Source organism: Excalfactoria chinensis, chromosome 4 (genome assembly GCF_039878825.1).
Source record: "Excalfactoria chinensis isolate bCotChi1 chromosome 4, bCotChi1.hap2, whole genome shotgun sequence".
Lineage (NCBI taxonomy): Eukaryota > Metazoa > Chordata > Aves > Galliformes > Phasianidae > Excalfactoria > Excalfactoria chinensis.
Window position 1 is genome coordinate 4,371,869 of NC_092828.1, and position 18,298 is coordinate 4,390,166.

General features: G+C 36.6%; 1 long non-coding RNA gene across 2 annotated transcripts in view; it reads left to right on the forward strand.

Moving 5' to 3' along the window:
- The window catches only part of LOC140251829 (uncharacterized), a 328,692-nt gene extending 313,856 nt beyond the window's left edge, over nt 1-14,836 (forward strand). The window contains exon 7 of one of the 2 annotated variants that reach the window (XR_011903474.1): nt 14,753-14,836. This is a non-coding gene — a long non-coding RNA (uncharacterized lncRNA). Of the gene's footprint in view, nt 1-212; nt 244-14,752 lie in introns of those variants that run through there. The other variant, XR_011903473.1, reaches the window with a different exon arrangement.
- The last annotated feature ends 3,462 nt before the right edge of the window (nt 14,837-18,298 follow it).

Genomic DNA, 18,298 nt, shown 5'->3' on the forward strand with positions numbered 1-18,298 from the left:
TTATCATAGTTAATAATTTTAGATATGTAAATAAATACTATGCTTTCTCTCCAGTCTGGCCTAAGTATCTGATGGGAGTTACAAGTTCACCTTAAATGCTATTGTTCGGTGTGATAGATTTCATTCTAGCAAGTAGTTATTTTATTATATAAATAATTCAAGAAGTAATGCAACACACGTTTCATTTACCGAGACAACTGTCTTTGTCATAGAGTCAGAGTGTGCAGGGAAATGATGACTGCAGATCCACCAGTGGACAAATCTTCTAAGCAGGTAATTGTAATTGTACGATATTTTGAATCCTGCTGCCAAGGTTGTTGTTAATTTGTACTATCTTTTAACTATCTTTGCACTGTTTCTAGATTTTCTAAGAAAAAAGGATAATGTTGAGCTCATGGCATTAGATTTCAGATCTAATTACAGAATTAAAAGAAATAATTTCACCTAAACTATGAGGAAAAATGAAAGAGCACCTAACCTATTGCTCTGACTTTTGAAAGAAGAAAGGGAGGGTGTGGCTATTTGAAATGTCAGTATAGCACATTCATTTCACTCTTGTTTTTAAGCACTTTGGTTCCCAGTCTGTGTTAGTAGTCTATGTTAGAGGTGTGACAGTATTGGTGATGCTCCCCATTTACCTCTTTGACCTGGCAGCTTGCCATGGTTCCTGGTGACTCTGAGTTCAAGGTGAGCATCTCAACCAGATACTGCCAGGTCCTTATTTCTGTGAAAGGAAAAATGTCTATCCTGAATCCATTATTTCAAATCTAGAAGCAGTCCAGGTGTTCGGTTCAGAGCATACTGTAACATAAAAGGCAAAGAATTTCATTACTTCTGATGGCTGAACTGAAACTTTGTTCTTTTGTGCCTGTTCCCAGGTGCTGAATTCACAGGGTAAGCAAGGGACTAGGGATTTGTTTGTTTGTTTTGTCCCAAGACAATAATCTTCCATTAAAATAATAATAATAAACAAAACAAACAAACAAAAAACCCAAACCTTCTGAATGTTAAATTCCTACTCTCACTTTATTCTGGAAGTGTTTATTGTGGTTTAGTGTTTCTTAAGGTGCTGGCTTTTCTTTTGAGGTAAAGAATCTCATGATCCTTTGGGGATGTTAGCAATTGAGACAGCTACTCATTTTACCAAAATCAATAATTAATTTGAAAGGAAAAATGTCTCAAGAGTACATCAGCCAGTTCTATATCTCTGTTAGCTGTGTTTTTCTTAGGATTTCCAAATATGTCCTCCCTCATATGCATTCCTTCTCTAGCTACATTTGGACTTGTACAAAGCACATCATGAGCATCTTGTTTGGCCATTGCAGAGAACAGCCAATGTGGCTATTGCAAGGTCAAGGTGAGGAGGAAACATCCTATCTTAGCATGGTTTTCAAAGTCACACATTTCTTCTCAAGCCAAGCAAAGACATCCTTCCACTTTGCAAAGGGCTAAGTAGAGCTATGAGTCTATTAAAGTGAAACTTAATAGAAGTAAACTTCTATTAAAGTTTACAAAAAGAAGGAGACATTGTCCTGAACCGCTTTCTACACTTTTAAAGCACATTTGAGCTTGATGATGTACTGGTTTCAGGGAGGATAACTGAGGATAGATAATACAGTATTCTATTAAGTGCAGCAGAAAACCCATCACCTGCAGATAATAAACTCCTAAAGAAAGGGAGTGTTAGGTTATAGCTTACATTAAATTAGATCAGAGGGGTTATTCTTTGTTTACAGTCTAATAGGATGAAGATGTCTCAGGCTTTATTTTTTATAAAACTTTCATTAAATCAAAAGAAGCTGCATTTCACTGAAGAATTCAAATCTTATCTGCTGTTGAAGTTTTGACCTTTCAATTTCAATACATTTTGTTCCTATGTTCTGTTCTGTAGGCATGAGAACATTTGGATGAATACCATGGACCTAACCAGAATGTTTTTTATGTTCATTGGGACTTTTGGAGGAATATGACCATTGTGCAAAATTTTACACTGATTTACAGTTCTTTAAAATTCACATAATTAATGTAATTATTTTGTTGTGTGAAATTGGGTTCTTCTGTAGCAGCAATTTCTAGCTGCAAAACTTGGAGATGATCAGTTTTGTGTTAGAACGGATTGCCTGGAGATCCTCTGACTTTAGCATTTTAAAATCAAAGAGAAAATATGAGAAAACCAACATGCCCATGAATAACAGATTTTTCACTAGATTTTGATGAAATAAAAAAAAAAAAAATCTCTATTAACAGTGGGTTTTTATTGTTGTTGTTGTTGTTTTTACAGCATTGCGGTACATTCCAGCAACACGGTGAGTTACTATTGACCCATCCAACACAATCTTTACTACTGAAGAAACAGGAGATGATCATAAGAAATATCTTTTCTGGAAGTGATATAAGCCAGGAAATTCTCTTTTTGACAGGGTTTTGCAATGTGTCTGTCTAATTCACTCTCTGATCCTTTTTATATCTGTCACAACCTTGGTGGTGGGAATATTCAGGATTTTTCATACAAGGAATAGTTCCTGTGCTGTGCCTTCAGACATCTTTCATGGCATGGCAGAAAACATATTCATTTTTAAGTAAAATTGTATGAATGAACTTCTGTTCCCTGTGTGTCTTGGCTCCTTCTACAGCCAATGCAGAGATGTAATGCACTGGTTGTATTCTGCAGTGGGAAGCTACTCAGTGCAATCAGACACACACAAATGTGGCACAGTCTTGATCTCAGAAATGATTGATGTGACACTGTCAGGGCCATTCAGAAGCAGTTCACAATAACCAGGAAGTTTTTCTTTACATGGGAGCACACATAAGTGAAAGCTTATGGGGGTCATCCTCCTGGACACCTATCCACTGACAGTGCCTTCATTTGTTCCAAAAAGTATTCAAAGAGACATCTAGTCAGCATAGATGACAAGGAGTAATCTTCAGATCACAGCAAATAGCAGTGTACAAAACCCATGAGGCATTTAAGATACAAAAATTTGACCTTGAGGTCCCAGTAGCTGAAAAGTTTCCAGCTAATCTGGTTGTTTTTTCTTCATCACCATGTGAATCATCCTGATGTCTGACTTCATTAGGACTGAAACATGATTATAAGCCTCAAAGCAAGAGGACAGCCTTTTAGTGGAACTCCTTAGATGTTGTTAATCAGAACAACGATGCTCAAAATTCAATATTTGTTTAATGGAGTTTGCAAGACCACAAACTATCTAAATTCAATCATTTGTATGACACAGAGACTGAGAGCCTGGGAATCAGAGGCTGACAGGAGCTGGGTGTCCTGGTAGACAATAGGAATCCTAGATCCTTTTCTTTTAGATTTATAAGCAGTTTAATATTACATAGTCATTAGCTAAAAAAAAAGAAAAGCCATTCAATAATCAGAAGTCCATGATGGCTCTTGTTCATTGGTTGAGAAAATGTGTAACTAATGGTGGTGGATGTGTTGAGAAACAGTATTTGGTAGTTGAGAATTTGCTTTAACAAGTAGTGCTACTGTGCTGTAGTTTCCCTGGAAATAAACAGGAGGCATTATTTTTGGAGCAAGTGACATATTTTTCTATATCATTCTTTTCGCTTAGACTTTCAGGTACACAAGTGCTTCTTGTATCCCAGGCCATTATTTCTTCAGATAAGGAGTCAGCGTTCACTACCAGATAGTTCTCATGGCACATGGATCTTTCAGGAAGACACGGTCATAAAAGTAGAAGAAAAGGGAATGTGTATTCACCAGCTTTTATACAAGCTTTTCACAAATCAAGACATGCACAAGGATGCTTCCGCACTTTTCCACATGTGGGGCACAGAGAAACACATTCATTACCTGAAGAAGTCTACAGCTGACGTGGGCCATCTTGGCTTACAAGCAGACTAACACTGAAGTTATGCAGGACACTGTCTACAAAACTGGGACTGCTTATGTAAGTCTGGGCCTGATAAATCAGGTTGTTGACTCAGGTATATGCAATAGAAATGACCAATGACATTCACACTGCGATTTAGACAGTAAACTAATTAATGTGGTAGAAGGCATCTTACTTTGCTGACTTGAATGAAATGTTCTAGCCAACGTTTTTAAGTAAGGAGTATAAAATAGGCATGATAGAGTGCCAAGATAAGAAAATACTGAATATAAACAGCATTCAGGGCTGCCTTAAATGCACAGTGCATCTTTCAGTCTCACAATGTGTTATGTGTAGCCTTTCCACTCCAGAAAGTTCACTTATCCATGGCTATGATGAAGAAATATAAAACAACTGCTTGATTAACATACAATAAAGTCAGCGTTTATAACTAAGCAAGCATGTCTTATATGCCAGTTCATTTTAAAACCCCCTGTATATGCTAGAGAGTTTTTTCAAATATGATATTTACATTATCTGAGTTCAGACCTTTAGAAGCAACGAGCTACATTGAGCTACTCCTCTGAAACATAACTAATTAGGAATAAGGTGTTTTTGAGAATCTGGTCTTGATTTCAGACAAAGGCAAGTTCTTCATCATAAGATTGGTTTAAAAGAAAAACAAAGACCAGAGGTTTGGATGAAACTTCAGCCTTGCAGCTTCTCAAAACTTGCCTAGACAAAGTACTAAAAAATGGATGCTCACAAACGTGTATCATACATGTTCACTGAACTCTTTGCATTTATATTAATAAAATGCACACTGATGCACATCGAAGTTCAAGTGCATTTGGAAACTTCCTTAATTTCAAGTACATCTGGAAACTACCTTACATCCTAGATACCTGCTACAAAGGACATCAGACACCACACTTAGAAAGGAACGACACTATAAATTTTTATCAGTTGGATCAGAAATATTTTCATGCTGTGGGCAGTGTCGGTTTATAAGAAGTACAGATTACTATCTGCTATAACAAGGAGCATTAACTATGATTAAAGACCTGACTTTGAAAGTCAGACCAACTCCATAACACAATCTTTTCTCCTCTAAGGCAATTTTTAAAAGAAACTTTTAAATATTTAAGCAGTTGAGCAGCCTACTGAAGCGAGGGCTGTCTGGATACATTTGGCAATTGATTTTAATCTATACCTTAAAAATAAGGTATATCTGACCATTAATGACAAGGGAAAGTAAGTATAATGTGTATGTTAATTAATTACACATTGGGAAAACTCTGGTTTGGTAAAAAACATTTGTGGTCTTATTAACTTTATTAGAGCTGAACTGAAGTGGAAGAAATCTTGATCTGTTCACTTTTTTACTGACGAAAAGGAAAGTGCCATGGTATACATTACTTTAAATCAGGATTGCTGATGCTTTTATTAAGGCATAGCTGAAAGATCAAACCAACGTGAAAGGAACTGCACTGCTCATGAATACAGCAAACTTTGGCATCCTATCTGATCACATTAAAATGTCAGGTTTCTTACCAACAGGGCAGGACCATAAGATTTAATGAGCTCATGTAGTTTGATTTCAGAATAGACAAATGGGTCGATCATGTGGTTGATTTGGGTCTTATAATGCCATTTTCAGAAGGAGATTGTGGATGCCCCATCCTTGGAGGCATTCAAGGCCAGGCTGGATGTGGCTTTAAGCAGCCTGGTGTGGTGGTTGGCTACCCGGCACATAGCAGGAGGGTTGAAACTAGTTGGTCATTATGGTCCCTTTCAACCCATTCTTTGATTCAGTGATTCTGTGATTCTATGAATGTGTAGTGTGCTTAAACAATGAGGGCAGGGTGCACCGGATCATCCAGATTTACAAAATGTTTTATGATTTGGACTTAACGATCTCTTTAGATACCTTCCAACTCCTGCAATTCTGCGATTCTGTGATTTATGTCTGAAAATATACTGGAGTTTTACTGGGTGCAGTTAATTTGGTAGGCAGACATTTCAGGGTCAATCCAAGCAACACAACAGATCTTTTATAATCAATAATCTGCGTTACATCATATTTTTAATGGGAAAAAATGCTAAAAATGTACTAACAAAATATGAGTGACTGTAGTTAGCATTTTACATTTTCTTCTTTGCTTTTCATTAGCTTTGCCAGCTACTGCTGAAGTAGCAAGTCTGGTGAACTCTTGTTGAGCCATCCCATTTTGCAAAGTGGAGTTAAACATAAGAAAAGACTATCAGGCCTTTTTTACATCGCACATTTATCAAAAGAGAAGAAAAACAAGGGTGGACACAAACAGAAATGTGCAAATTGTTGTGTTTTATTTCCTCAAACTTTTATTTAGTTTTTAAATGAAAACCAACAAATGATTTCAAAATGTAATATGCTATATGACTTATTTTGTCAATAAAAACCTATGGGATTTACACTGCCATGCGAGGAAGGCCATTTACATGTTAAGAAGCCATTTATGATACCAATAAAAGTCTGCGGGATTTACTTTACAATGCAAGGGAACTCATTTATGATGTTAAGAGTCAATTTACAATGTCAACAATTGTGTTAGCAGTAAAAATGCAAAGCAGGTATATAATGCTGATTTTTTTTCTCTCCCTTTTATTGTTGATATTTCCTTGGCAGTGAGCCATTCCTCAACCACATAGATTTTCTGGTTTATGTTTAAATGAGAGAGAGTTGCATAAATTGTTGCTTTCCCTAAATGAGTTTTTCTCAGAGAAAAACTTCTTACACAGATGTATTCTGGATACCTCACAGTGTGATAAGGCAGAGATTTCTAACTCTGCCAGGCAGCCTCTTGCCAATATAACCTGGCTACAGAACCGAAGATTTGTCCAATTGTACCACTGTCATTCAATCATGCCTTGTGCATTGATCCAAAAGCAACTTTCCATCTCATCTTAATTCTCCTTTTATTTTTCTTCTGCATCTTGCATAGAATGTAGCAAAGATTTGGTGCCACCTTTATTCTCTCTGAATGAAAAAATGCGTAATTTCTTAAACTGAAAAAAAAATTATCTACATTCTCCCTCCTTTATTTTCCTTCAGAAAACACTGTTTAATTAAAAAAATAAAAATAAAAAAATCCCTCACATTGGGCCAGATAAGTCTATTAACATAGTGTCTAGCTACAATAAATTCCTTAATTGATGCTTATCATGGGACCAACTGCAACTGCCTACCACTGGATCAATCTAATCAAATGTGAGATGACTCAGTTGTACAAACATAAATGTTTTGGGCTGTTTTAGATGCCTTGTATTCTGAACCATCCGTATAGGACCTACAGAGATAACAGAATGCTTACAGGATTTGTCCTTCTGAAAAACCAGCTGGGGGACAGGCAGGTTGTCCCCGGGGCATGGCATATGGCACTTGACATCTGTGTGTATGAGTAACTGACTAATGTTGAGGATTGCCTTCAAAAGAAAAAGCAACAAAAACAACTGAATTTCATCTACTCATCTGGACAAATTCTGCACAAATCAATATTACAGGGATACATACTTACAAGCAAATTTATCATTAAACCCTTTAGCTCAAGAAAAGTAACATCACTGAAATGTGGCTATTGCTAAAACTACTCAAAATAATAGTTATTTTATTAAATCGTTAAGAGACTTGTTTATACTTTTTATTCCTTTTCAGAGAATATTGCAATTCTGTTATTGTTTGTACTGGGAAACAGAACAGCATTGTTTGATTCCTTATTTTGATAAAGCATTTATGTCTACTAGAGGCACAACAGTAATTTTCTGATTTCTGTCACAAATGACGACAAGTTTCAACATTTAAATGCACTAAACAGTGAACAGAGTCATATACATTCATACTTCAGACTTTTATCTTTCTTAAATGTTCTTTATTCTCTTGCTCTTAACCAGATTCTCAAACTTTGTGAAGGAGAAAGAATAATAATTTATTTAATGACCATACTTAAAAATTTTAAGAATCAAGATTTTTTAAGTCTATCATGAGACCTGGAATCATAGAATCACAGAATCATAGAAGCACACAAGGTTGGAAAACACCTACCATCGTCTAGTCCAACTGTCCTCCCTTTACCATACCTACAGAAAACCACTAAACCATATCTCCTACCTCCCTATCCAGACCCTTCTTAAACTCTGCCAGGGATGGCAACTCTACCACCTACCTGGGCAAGCTATTCCAGTGCCTGACCACTCTCTGAGAGAAAAAGTTCCTTCTTATCTCCAGTCTAAACCTCATCCGATACAACTTGTTGACATTTCCTCGGGTCCTGTTTGTTGCCTGGGAGAAGAGACCAAGCCCCTCCTCATCACAACCTCCCTTTAGGAAATTGCTAAGTGCAATGAGGTCTCCCCTGAGCCTCCTCTTCTCCAGGCTAAACAATCCTGGCTCCCTGAGCTGCTCCTCATAAGACTTGTGCTCAGAAAACAAAGAAAAAATGAGGAAGTTCAGATTTATTTGAAATAGAATCTCAGCTCTGGTGAAACTCAATGGACAGCTTACAGTGCTACATCAATAATGCTTAACTTCTAAAAAACATATATATTTCCCTGCAGTAAGAATCATAGAATTACTCATGTTGGAAGAGTCCTCCAAGATCATCTAGTTCAACTGCCCATCTACCAAAACCTTTCCCCACTAAACCACATCCCTCAGGGCAGCATCTAAACACCTCCATGGACACTGAACCCACTATCTCCCTGGGCAGCCCATTCTAGCACCTGACTGCTCTTTCAGGGAAGAAATTTTACCTAATATCCAACCTGAACCTCCCCCAGCACAACTTGAGACCATTTCCTCTAATACTCTTGCTACTTACATGAACATCATCAATTAATCTTGCTGGTTATACTGGTAGCAAACTAAATGTTTATGAAGATAAGATATTCCCAAGACCAACTCATAAATGCAGAAACAGAAATTAAATATTATGAATAAACATAATGGTGGAAGAATCATATTTTCATATGCAAAATTAAGTTACTGAATTACTTTGAATCAAATTGTAATTAAAAAAAAGAAATAAATTAGTTGAATTTATCTGCTTGGTTTTCAGTTAAACAACAAATTTCCTGGCATCTTGAGTTTACAGTCCAAAATCACAAATTATTTTTACTCAGTACTTTTTTGCTTATACCAAGAAATTTACCTGTAGAGAGTTCCAAGGCTATATGTCTGTATTAGAAACCAGTCACAAGCTGAGTAAATATGTCAGTACAGCACCAAGTCCTACTTAATAAGTCATGCCTCTAAATAGGAGTTATGAGTGCAATAGAGCCATGTTGATGTGGCTAAAATCCAGCCCAATCTATCCAGCTCTGAGAAAGGATGGAGAAGGGACTTAAATTATGCACCTGACAGAGAGCCTGATTGGAAATAGATTAGAACACATTCTCCTCCCTGAGATTGACTGGTACAACACTATTTATTTCCAAGCAGCTGAAGTTTCTTATTTTCCTAAAACAGGGTATCTATGGAAAAATTGCCTGTCGGGAACATTTTCTGGCTTGTACCAGCCTCTGAGATGTGCTGATTGTTGGGCTAAGCCAACAAATACAAAACTCACGAGGATCACATCAGTGACATGCTAAGAACTGCTATGGAGTTTGGCATGGCCCTGTTGTAGACATAGTCCTAGGACCAAGTAATGAATGAAGAGCACAGCACAACAAAGTCTTCAAATACTAGTAACATTCTGTAGAAGTTGTCATGAGTACTTGAGAAATTTAATCCAGAATAATTTCTTCTTCTTCACTTCAAGAGAATAAATGTGTAGATTTCCTGACTGAAAGGATTAATTCTATTTTATATCCATAATCTTTGAATGGATCTTGTGACAAAGGAGGTGGCTTCATCTTACCACTGACCATCAGAAACAACAATATGGTCACAATCTCCTTCATGCTTTGCCTACACCAGCCCTAGGAAAGGTGTGATACCCACTCCTATCACTCCAGACAAGTGCTTGAGGTAATGACTGTTACTAGGAGAAATAAAATGGAATCTTTCAGAATTACTGGTAATTCAGCGAACTCTTCCGATTTATCCACAGCAACAGAAAGAGGCTTAAACCACTCCTCTCTCATCTCACCTCAGCCCTTCATTGTATCCCATTTTCTCTCTTCACCTGCACTCTCTCATCTTCTGACCAAGAAAATTCAGCATTACCTACCTTGCTCAGAGCTGTCCACATACTGTATGCTGTCTCACACATTCACATCCACTGAACACAACACACAGCTAACACTAAAGCACATCTCTCCAAAAAAGAAGCATTTTATCCCATTGCAATTAATCTGTGATTCTTTTAAGATTGTGTCTTCCTTTCCCCTCTAATCTGATAACTTAATTACTCTTTTCCAGTTCTTGATCCTGTGGGTTTGATTCTGATTCTGACAATGTCTGTTACACTTACAATATCATAGGGGATTGAATGTTTGAGTGAGAAATATCCGCTTTCTTTATATGAAGGAAATGTGGCATAATCAGTCATGTCTTTCAAAGCCATTTTCTGAATTTGTGCTAAGCATCAAACATAATTTCAAAGATATTATTAAGGTCATATCATAAGATCTACAAATTAATGAAGCTTCACAGAAGAACTGTAGCAGTCTGCACTGCTGTAGGTTTGCCCAAACTCCTAGACTTTATTGTGATTGAGGTCATATATGAAATTTAAGGCAAGATAAAGAGAGAAATATTAATTCAGACTTGTGTGCTGCCTTCTCATTTCTTCTCTCCTGTACTTTGCCAACTCAGATGTAACTGCATTCAGATCCTCAGTCCCAGATACTTCCCCAAAAAATTGGAAAACCACCCATTGGGAAATTTTCAGCCATATAATATTATTTTATACCTTTTCATGACTTCTTTTTTCCTAGTCTCTACATTTGTGCTCATAAACATTTCTACACAAACATGAGATTCACTTTTGAAAATCTCACCTGCTCCTGCTACTTTTCCCTCACCTGACATTATCCCTAATGCCATTCCTGTATGTGAGATGTCACAAACCCAAACATAATATCAGATGATGAAGAAACAGCAGAAATGAGCTGCTAAGTCAGACATAATCCCTTTCCTTCAACTAATAACTACTGGAACAGGTGTTGAGCTGTTGATGATACTACTGTGTGTGCTTAAGGTCACAAGAGTCATCAAAATAATCATAGAAGAGCTTTAAAATGTTTTTAATGTGGAGAAGCCAAACATTTTTCAAAAATCTACATTTTCTCAAATTAAATTTGACTACTGCACTTCTAATTCAAAAGATGACAATGAGAACACTTGTTTTTTAATTTAAGTTTTTTCACCATGGTGATCATAAATCCCTGCATGCCCCTGGGCAACCTGGTCTAGTGCTTGATCTGGCAGTTGGCAACCCTTCCTGCAGCTGGGGGTTGGAACTAGATGATCTGTGAACTCCTTTCCAGTCAAAGCCATTCTACAATTCTAGGATTGTCTCTGAAAATACAAGAGCATAGTTCTAAGAAAGAAAAGCCTTGACCTCAAGATACTCCAAAGAACAAAAAATCATTCTATTTCTTTTCAGTGTGTTTAAATTTTCTTAATCACATCTTGCCACACCTCCACTTTTTTCCCTCAGTGACTCTCAGGTCAGTGCCTGAACCCCAGTCCATAGGGTCAATGATTTACTTAGTCTTCAACTCTCACTGTAGAGCCCTGTGAAAAAATGCACCAGCAGCAACCCTGTTTAGTGCAGCAGTACTAAGTGACACTTGAGGTACTGTAGAAACATTAGGGTAGTCTCCATAAAGTCTCAGTCATCACTTATGAAGTAACATCGAAGACAAATGAAGCATTACAATTACAATTTCCAAGTAATGAAGCTGCAGGGAAGTGGACCATGTCCTGTTAAGACAATCTGTTACATATTAGCACAAGGAGTGATACAATTAGGGAAGGAGTCAGTCAGTAGTGAAAATGAAGTGTGTTTAAGCCATCATCATCCTATTTGCTCCCACTCTGGACCATTCCAGGTACCAGCCAAAAAAGTAGATTGAACTTGAGAAGCATGAGTTCACTTCTTCGGCTTTCTCTCAGACTTTGTGTGACACTGGGAAGATCTCTAAATATTCCATTCTCAGACTATCAGAGCTCTGAGTGTACTGTCTTGTCTCATAGGGATAAATCCCATTAAATACAGCAAAGTGCTCAGCTATTACATTCAAGGGGATTGTACACAACAGTCACAGAGACCAGGGCTCTTCAAAACACCAGAATAAACTGAGGTATTTTAATATGCAGAACAAACTATTTGGAAGAAGAGAACACAGACAAGGTAAGAGTCATGCAGGTGATCTTGGAATTTACTTTCCAAGGATAAGCTTTCCAAGAGCCCAGAAGATGAGTAGGAATCTGGCTTTCATCAAACTGTTATATTCTTCAACTGATTTTAACATCTCTCACATATGCTTATTCATGACAGTCATAGTTTTAGATATGACACTTCTGGAAAATAAGATTCAAGACTTAAGGTTCACTTGCAGCAAGAGATCTGTGCTTTGCAAGACTAATCACCCCAACCAAACTGATGCTGTGAAACACTGGTCTGCTCCTTACAAATTTAAGCCATTTTCAAGCTGAGGAGCATGAACTATACATGCTTTATTTGACTTATAACACAAACACTACATTGACTTATTTGAAGAATCAAAATATGAAACTCTGCAAAAACATGCATTTTGATTTATGTGTAGAAGAGGCAATGAGAATCTCATAGTCTTTGGAGAATGGCCACAAAGAATGACAAATAATACTGACCATAATAATTGCAGGCCTGGATTTATTACTTTTGCTTTATTATAATGTACCATATAATTTACTTGTACAGTATAACGGTTTGGTTGAAATACGTATATTGTATGCAGTGCATGGCACTCATATTATAATGGAATATTTTGGATTCTCAATGATCCAGTTATTCATACATCCATTTCTGTGACATTAGAGTAGATTTAACGGTTAGAGGAAATGCTCTTTACTATTTCTACTGTAAGCTGTATGCACAAATTTATGAGTGCATTTTCTAGCAATATTCCAATCTCAAAACTCCTTATACTATTTTTAATAGCTTTTAAAATATATTCTCTATATCTGATCACCAACATATTTTATATATTGTTGTTATCAGCATGACAGATGACTCAAGACCCACACATATACCAAACCTTCATTCTGCTGCTGTATTGTGTTAGGACTTAAAGATGTTGAGCAGTGAGAAAATGGTCTCTTCACCTTCAAAAAGTATTAACTCATATCCCAGTCCTTGATAGGTGTTTTGTACCTCTGCATTAGCTGATATAGTAGCAAATTTAGTGTGTAAAGAATTCCAACCTTTTAATTTAATTTAGATATGTACTGGTGAAATTAAGTGCCTGATTCTATCCAAAATTGAAGAAGATGCCAATGAATTAAATTAAATTATGCTGCTTACCACAAACAGGAAAATCTTATCTAATGTTATATAAGTGTCTTTTCCCCAGGAATCCTTCAAACTGCAGAAGGGCTATTTCATTTCCACCTTCACTTTTTACTTTTCATATAGAACCTTCATTCTTGGGGTTGTTCTAGAGAAAACATTCTGTGAGAACCAGATGTTTTAGCATAATTTTTTCATGAGCCATTTTCTTTGTGTATTATTAACATGATTTAAATAAATCCTGTCAGACTTGTACAGTCTAAGTGAGGATGACAAAGGAGACAACAAAATCTCCAAAGGTAAAAGAACTTTTCAAAATGTGTTCCATGACAAATGGAGATTTCTTAATCCTTCACTGATAAATCCTATTTGTTTTATACACTTCTGAATCTTAAATGTGCCCTACAATAGATATAACAAGTTTAACAATATCTGAACGTAAAGAATTCAGTTTGTTCATTGCTCTTTGGAGTACTTCTTTATTTTCTCCTGCTATTTTGAGAACTGTGAAGATCTTCATGAAATATGTTGGTGGTAGTGTCAGTGATCTTCCTACTATTAATACCATTCTTATTTCTACTGTTATTATTATTTATACATTTATCTCCCCAAATAAGCTTTCTGTTACCTTAAAGCTTAATGAACCACCGTGAACATCATTTCATCAAAAATTTTCAGTTGTTTTTGTTTAACACTGCAAAAGTAAAAAGTCAGACAGAGATATTTTTGCTACAGAGTGTTGGTGGTCAAGAACCAAGGAAAGATGCAAGTTTCACTTCTCTATCCATCATAAGTGAGTCAAGCTCCTACTGCTTCTATTCAAAGTAGTTACCAGTTCACACATCAGAAGGTATCCTATTGTGACAGCAGCAGGTCTTGACCTACAGCATTTGTACCCACAAAACAATGGTAGCCTCTGTCTGATTTTATCTCTGTCTGAGATTTATTTTCAGAACACTGTTAGGTTGAAGTTCTATTGCCATTTCATGTCATTTGCTTCACCTTGTTCTGCTGCAATTATAAAAAATACTTCTATAAAAACACGGTAATGTTATGCCTGGGACATAGTTTGTAACAAGTCCATACTCTGATCCCCTTCTGCATTTATTTAAATGGAGTAAAACAAGAATAAAAGGCAACTTTTAAAAGACTTAACCAGAGGAGGTTTTGATTAGACAGAAAGAAAAACTTTTTCTCTGAGAGAGTGTCAGGCACTGGAATGGCTGCCCAGGGAGGTGGTGGAGTCACCGTGTTTAAGAGGCGTCTGGATGAGGAGCTACAAGACATGGTTTGTTGGCTTGTGGTAGCAATGGTAATGGGAGGACGGCTGGACTAGATGATCTTGTAGTCCTTTCCAACCTTGTGATTCTATGATTCCATCATTCTATGACTCTCTATGATTTTAACCATAAAATTCTGCCATTTCAGATAAGAAGAGCTCTGCCATAAATAACTGGGAATTGAATCCAGGGCTCTCACAGCATAAGAAAATGGTTAGTTGTTGAATTCTTGAGGTGAGTAATAGATTATTTTTTTGTTGTTGTTGTGTTTGCTTATAATGATATTGTCAATAGATCATTTAAATGCAAAAGTAAAAACCTAGCTACTTAGGGCTTTTTAAAGCACTTTTAAATGTACTTCTTTTCACCGGGTTAGAAAAATGCAAGACCTTAAAAACAAGTGCCCCCAATCCTCCAAGTCATTAAAATATAGGGCATTTTAACGTTTTTTCTTATTTATACTGCTTTTTTACAAATATACTCTATTGGATTACTTACAGACAGTTCAGCAACATCTCTGCACATTCTGATAATGCCTACAGCTCACTATTAACTCAGCAAATACCCTTTGAGATTTGCTGAACTAATCAAAAGTAATATTAATAATTGGCAAACTGGGATTGCCTCTGGACAAAGAGCATTGCACATAAATTAGCATGTACTTAACATCTGAGGCCATAAAAAAATAGTTGATTTTCTTGATGTCTCTCTTCATTCTGTTTTTTAGTTAGTTTGTTTTCATGCTATATCAATCATCAGTCATACCTAGCAAGTCTGCACAGATTGCTGTGGGTACCCCGTAACTGGAGGTGCTTAAGGACAGGTTGGATGGGCCCTGGGCAGCCCAAGCTGGTGGCTGGCATCCAACACATGGCAAGGAGTTGGAACTGGATGGGATTTAAGATCCCTTCCATCCCAAACATTCTGTGATTCTACGAAACTCAAGTGCAGCTGAGAGGCAGCTACTGACCCTTTAACAAGAATACTTTGTGGTATTAGTTGATACCTAAGTCTCTCAGTGAAAGAGAGATAAGACCTTGCTGAGATCATAGCAGGATATGAGAAGCTGAGATTTTGCCTCAGGTAGTGTTACTGTTTCTGACAGACAAGTAGACAATGTTTTGGTCCATTGGCCAATATATGCATATGTTGCTTACAACTTCACCTGAACACAGGAACACCACTGTTCATTATAAGCTGCAAAAATATCCCACTACATTTCAGACAAATATACTGCCAGGAAAGTTTATAAATAGTAAAAGTCATATGGCATCATTTCTTTTTTCTTTGTGTCTTGGTAACTGATGTAAATTTCTAGAATTCATAAAAAGGAATAGACTATAGAATGTGCAGAGTAAAAATCTTTAATGTGGTGCTTTTCACTTAATGCTTTGGTATTTTGTTCTCTTAAGTGCCTGCTATCCAGAAGCATTGCTGCCATACACTAAAGGGCTGGCTTGAGACTCAGGAAACTTGATTTCAGCTCATAGCTTTTCCATTGCTCTGTGGAGTGACCTTGAACAAATTATTTTCTTTACTCCCTGGTTTCACTATCCATTAAAGGAGCCAGAGACATAATAATAGTGACCTTTTTTGGTGACAAGACTGTAAGCTATAAAGTTTCTAACTACACTGTGATGTTATCTATATTGTCATCATAATACTCATTTTTATAAAACTGTTATCATTCTTCATCATTATTATCATTACATATCTTGTATATTGATATGTCACCTGAAACTGAAATAAAACTAAGATACAAGACTAGGCAGATTGCCATTTACGTGAAAACAGCCAATCAATAATTATTTCAGCATTCTCTTTTCCCATCATCCTCTTCTGTAGTGTTTTAACTGACAAAGCTTTTCAGACTGATGGAGACAGAAAAATCAGAGCACAAAGAAGAATAAGCATTTTGACTACAAGGAGATGAGGAATGCAGTATATAAATACTGCAAAAATGCTACATTCCCACCCTACTTTCCCACCTCCAAAATTAAATAAATAAATAAATAAATAAATAAATAAATAAATAAATTAAAAAAAAACATTTTAAAGGATTACAGTAAAACCTCTTCCTACCTCTTACTATTACAAAAAATATCACTGTCATAATCACTGCCTTGATATTACCAGTCGTAAAGGCACATTGGTAGATTCATGCCTGTGATTTCTCTCTTCTTCTCCCTATCCCTAAGGTTAAGTGAGTAAGCAAATAGTGAAAGGAAGGGATATTGTGCATCTAAACTGAGAAATAGTTGCTACAGCAAGCCATGCCTATATAATTTTTGAACAACAGCTTGAATGATTCCCAAAAAGGCATTTCAGTGATTACAAGCATCTATAAATATTTCAGATCTGCAAGATCTGAAAGCTTTAAAACTCTAGGAGAAATCATGCAACTAAGGAACAAACACCACGTATCTCTGGGGAGGTGTCCCACAAGCTACTGTAAAGACTCCCACAGAAATGAATGAGACAAACTGTCATCATGGTCAATAAAACACTGTGGTAGAACATACCCATTTAAACTTATAAGAACCTGCTCTAGCGCTTAGCATTTAACAAAGTGATAGTATTCACTCTCCATAAAGTCAGACATTGAATTTCCTTATTAAGAAGATCATTCTCCCCAGATTCCTTCTCCAGTATTTTATTCCCCAAGAAAACACTAGGTTTTTGGCTGATTAGTTCACCAACTGCTGGCACCTGTCCACAGTATATCAGGAGAACATACAGATGTTGGTAGTCTTCCACACTGTATGGCTGATGTACATCAGTGTCCCTGAATTGGTTGTGATTGCTCCTACTCCTGATCTGTATTCTAATACAAGAGCTCTGCAAACCATTCTTGTTCTCATGACTTAATTTACGTAGCATAACCATGAAGGTTTGGAATGGGGGAAGATGACTTAATTTACATGGCATCAAGATGCATCCACGAATAAGGTTTTGCAATTTAAGCACTGTAGTTTCAGGTAAGAATCTGAAAATAGATGGCTTTGTCACACATCTAGTTCACCCATGTTTTGAGCTGGTTAGATGAAATTAACTCCTAGAAAACACTGTGTTAATATGACTCTGGGACAAAGGTATCTACTAAGTCATAAGAATTAAGTATAAGTAATAAAGACTCAGAACTTCAGTGACTAATTTTGGAAGAAGTAAAAGCACACCCCCTTATCTTTATCTTGATCCATGTTTGTTTGGTTTTTTTTATCTTATTTATCTGTCTTGTTGAGGAGGGGTGAGACAGTAGCTTGGTGGACAGCTTGCAGTCACCCAAAGTTAACCCATCATTAACATTTCTAGTGCATGATGGAAGAAATCTGGAACTTTGAATGTCCTCATTTGGTCACAGATCTGTCAAAAAATAATAATAATGCAAGAATTAGCCAGAAAGGCTAATCAATTTCCCAAGGAGTTCAAAACTTCTTGAAACAGATAACAAAAGGTTCAACTGAAATAGAAAACTTCTAAGCAGGACAGATCTTTCATGTGATATTCTAGGAAAGTAGAAGCTGTTTCAATTGTCGCAACTGTTGTGTCTGCCCATGGACTGCTGCACAACTTTCTGCATTAGCTCAAGGAGGAACATAAAGCTTTCATCTTGACACAGAACTATTTTGGGAAAAGCTGTCTTTTGGTGACAGGCTGCATTTGCATCTGGCAGCAGTGATTGATATGGTGCTGG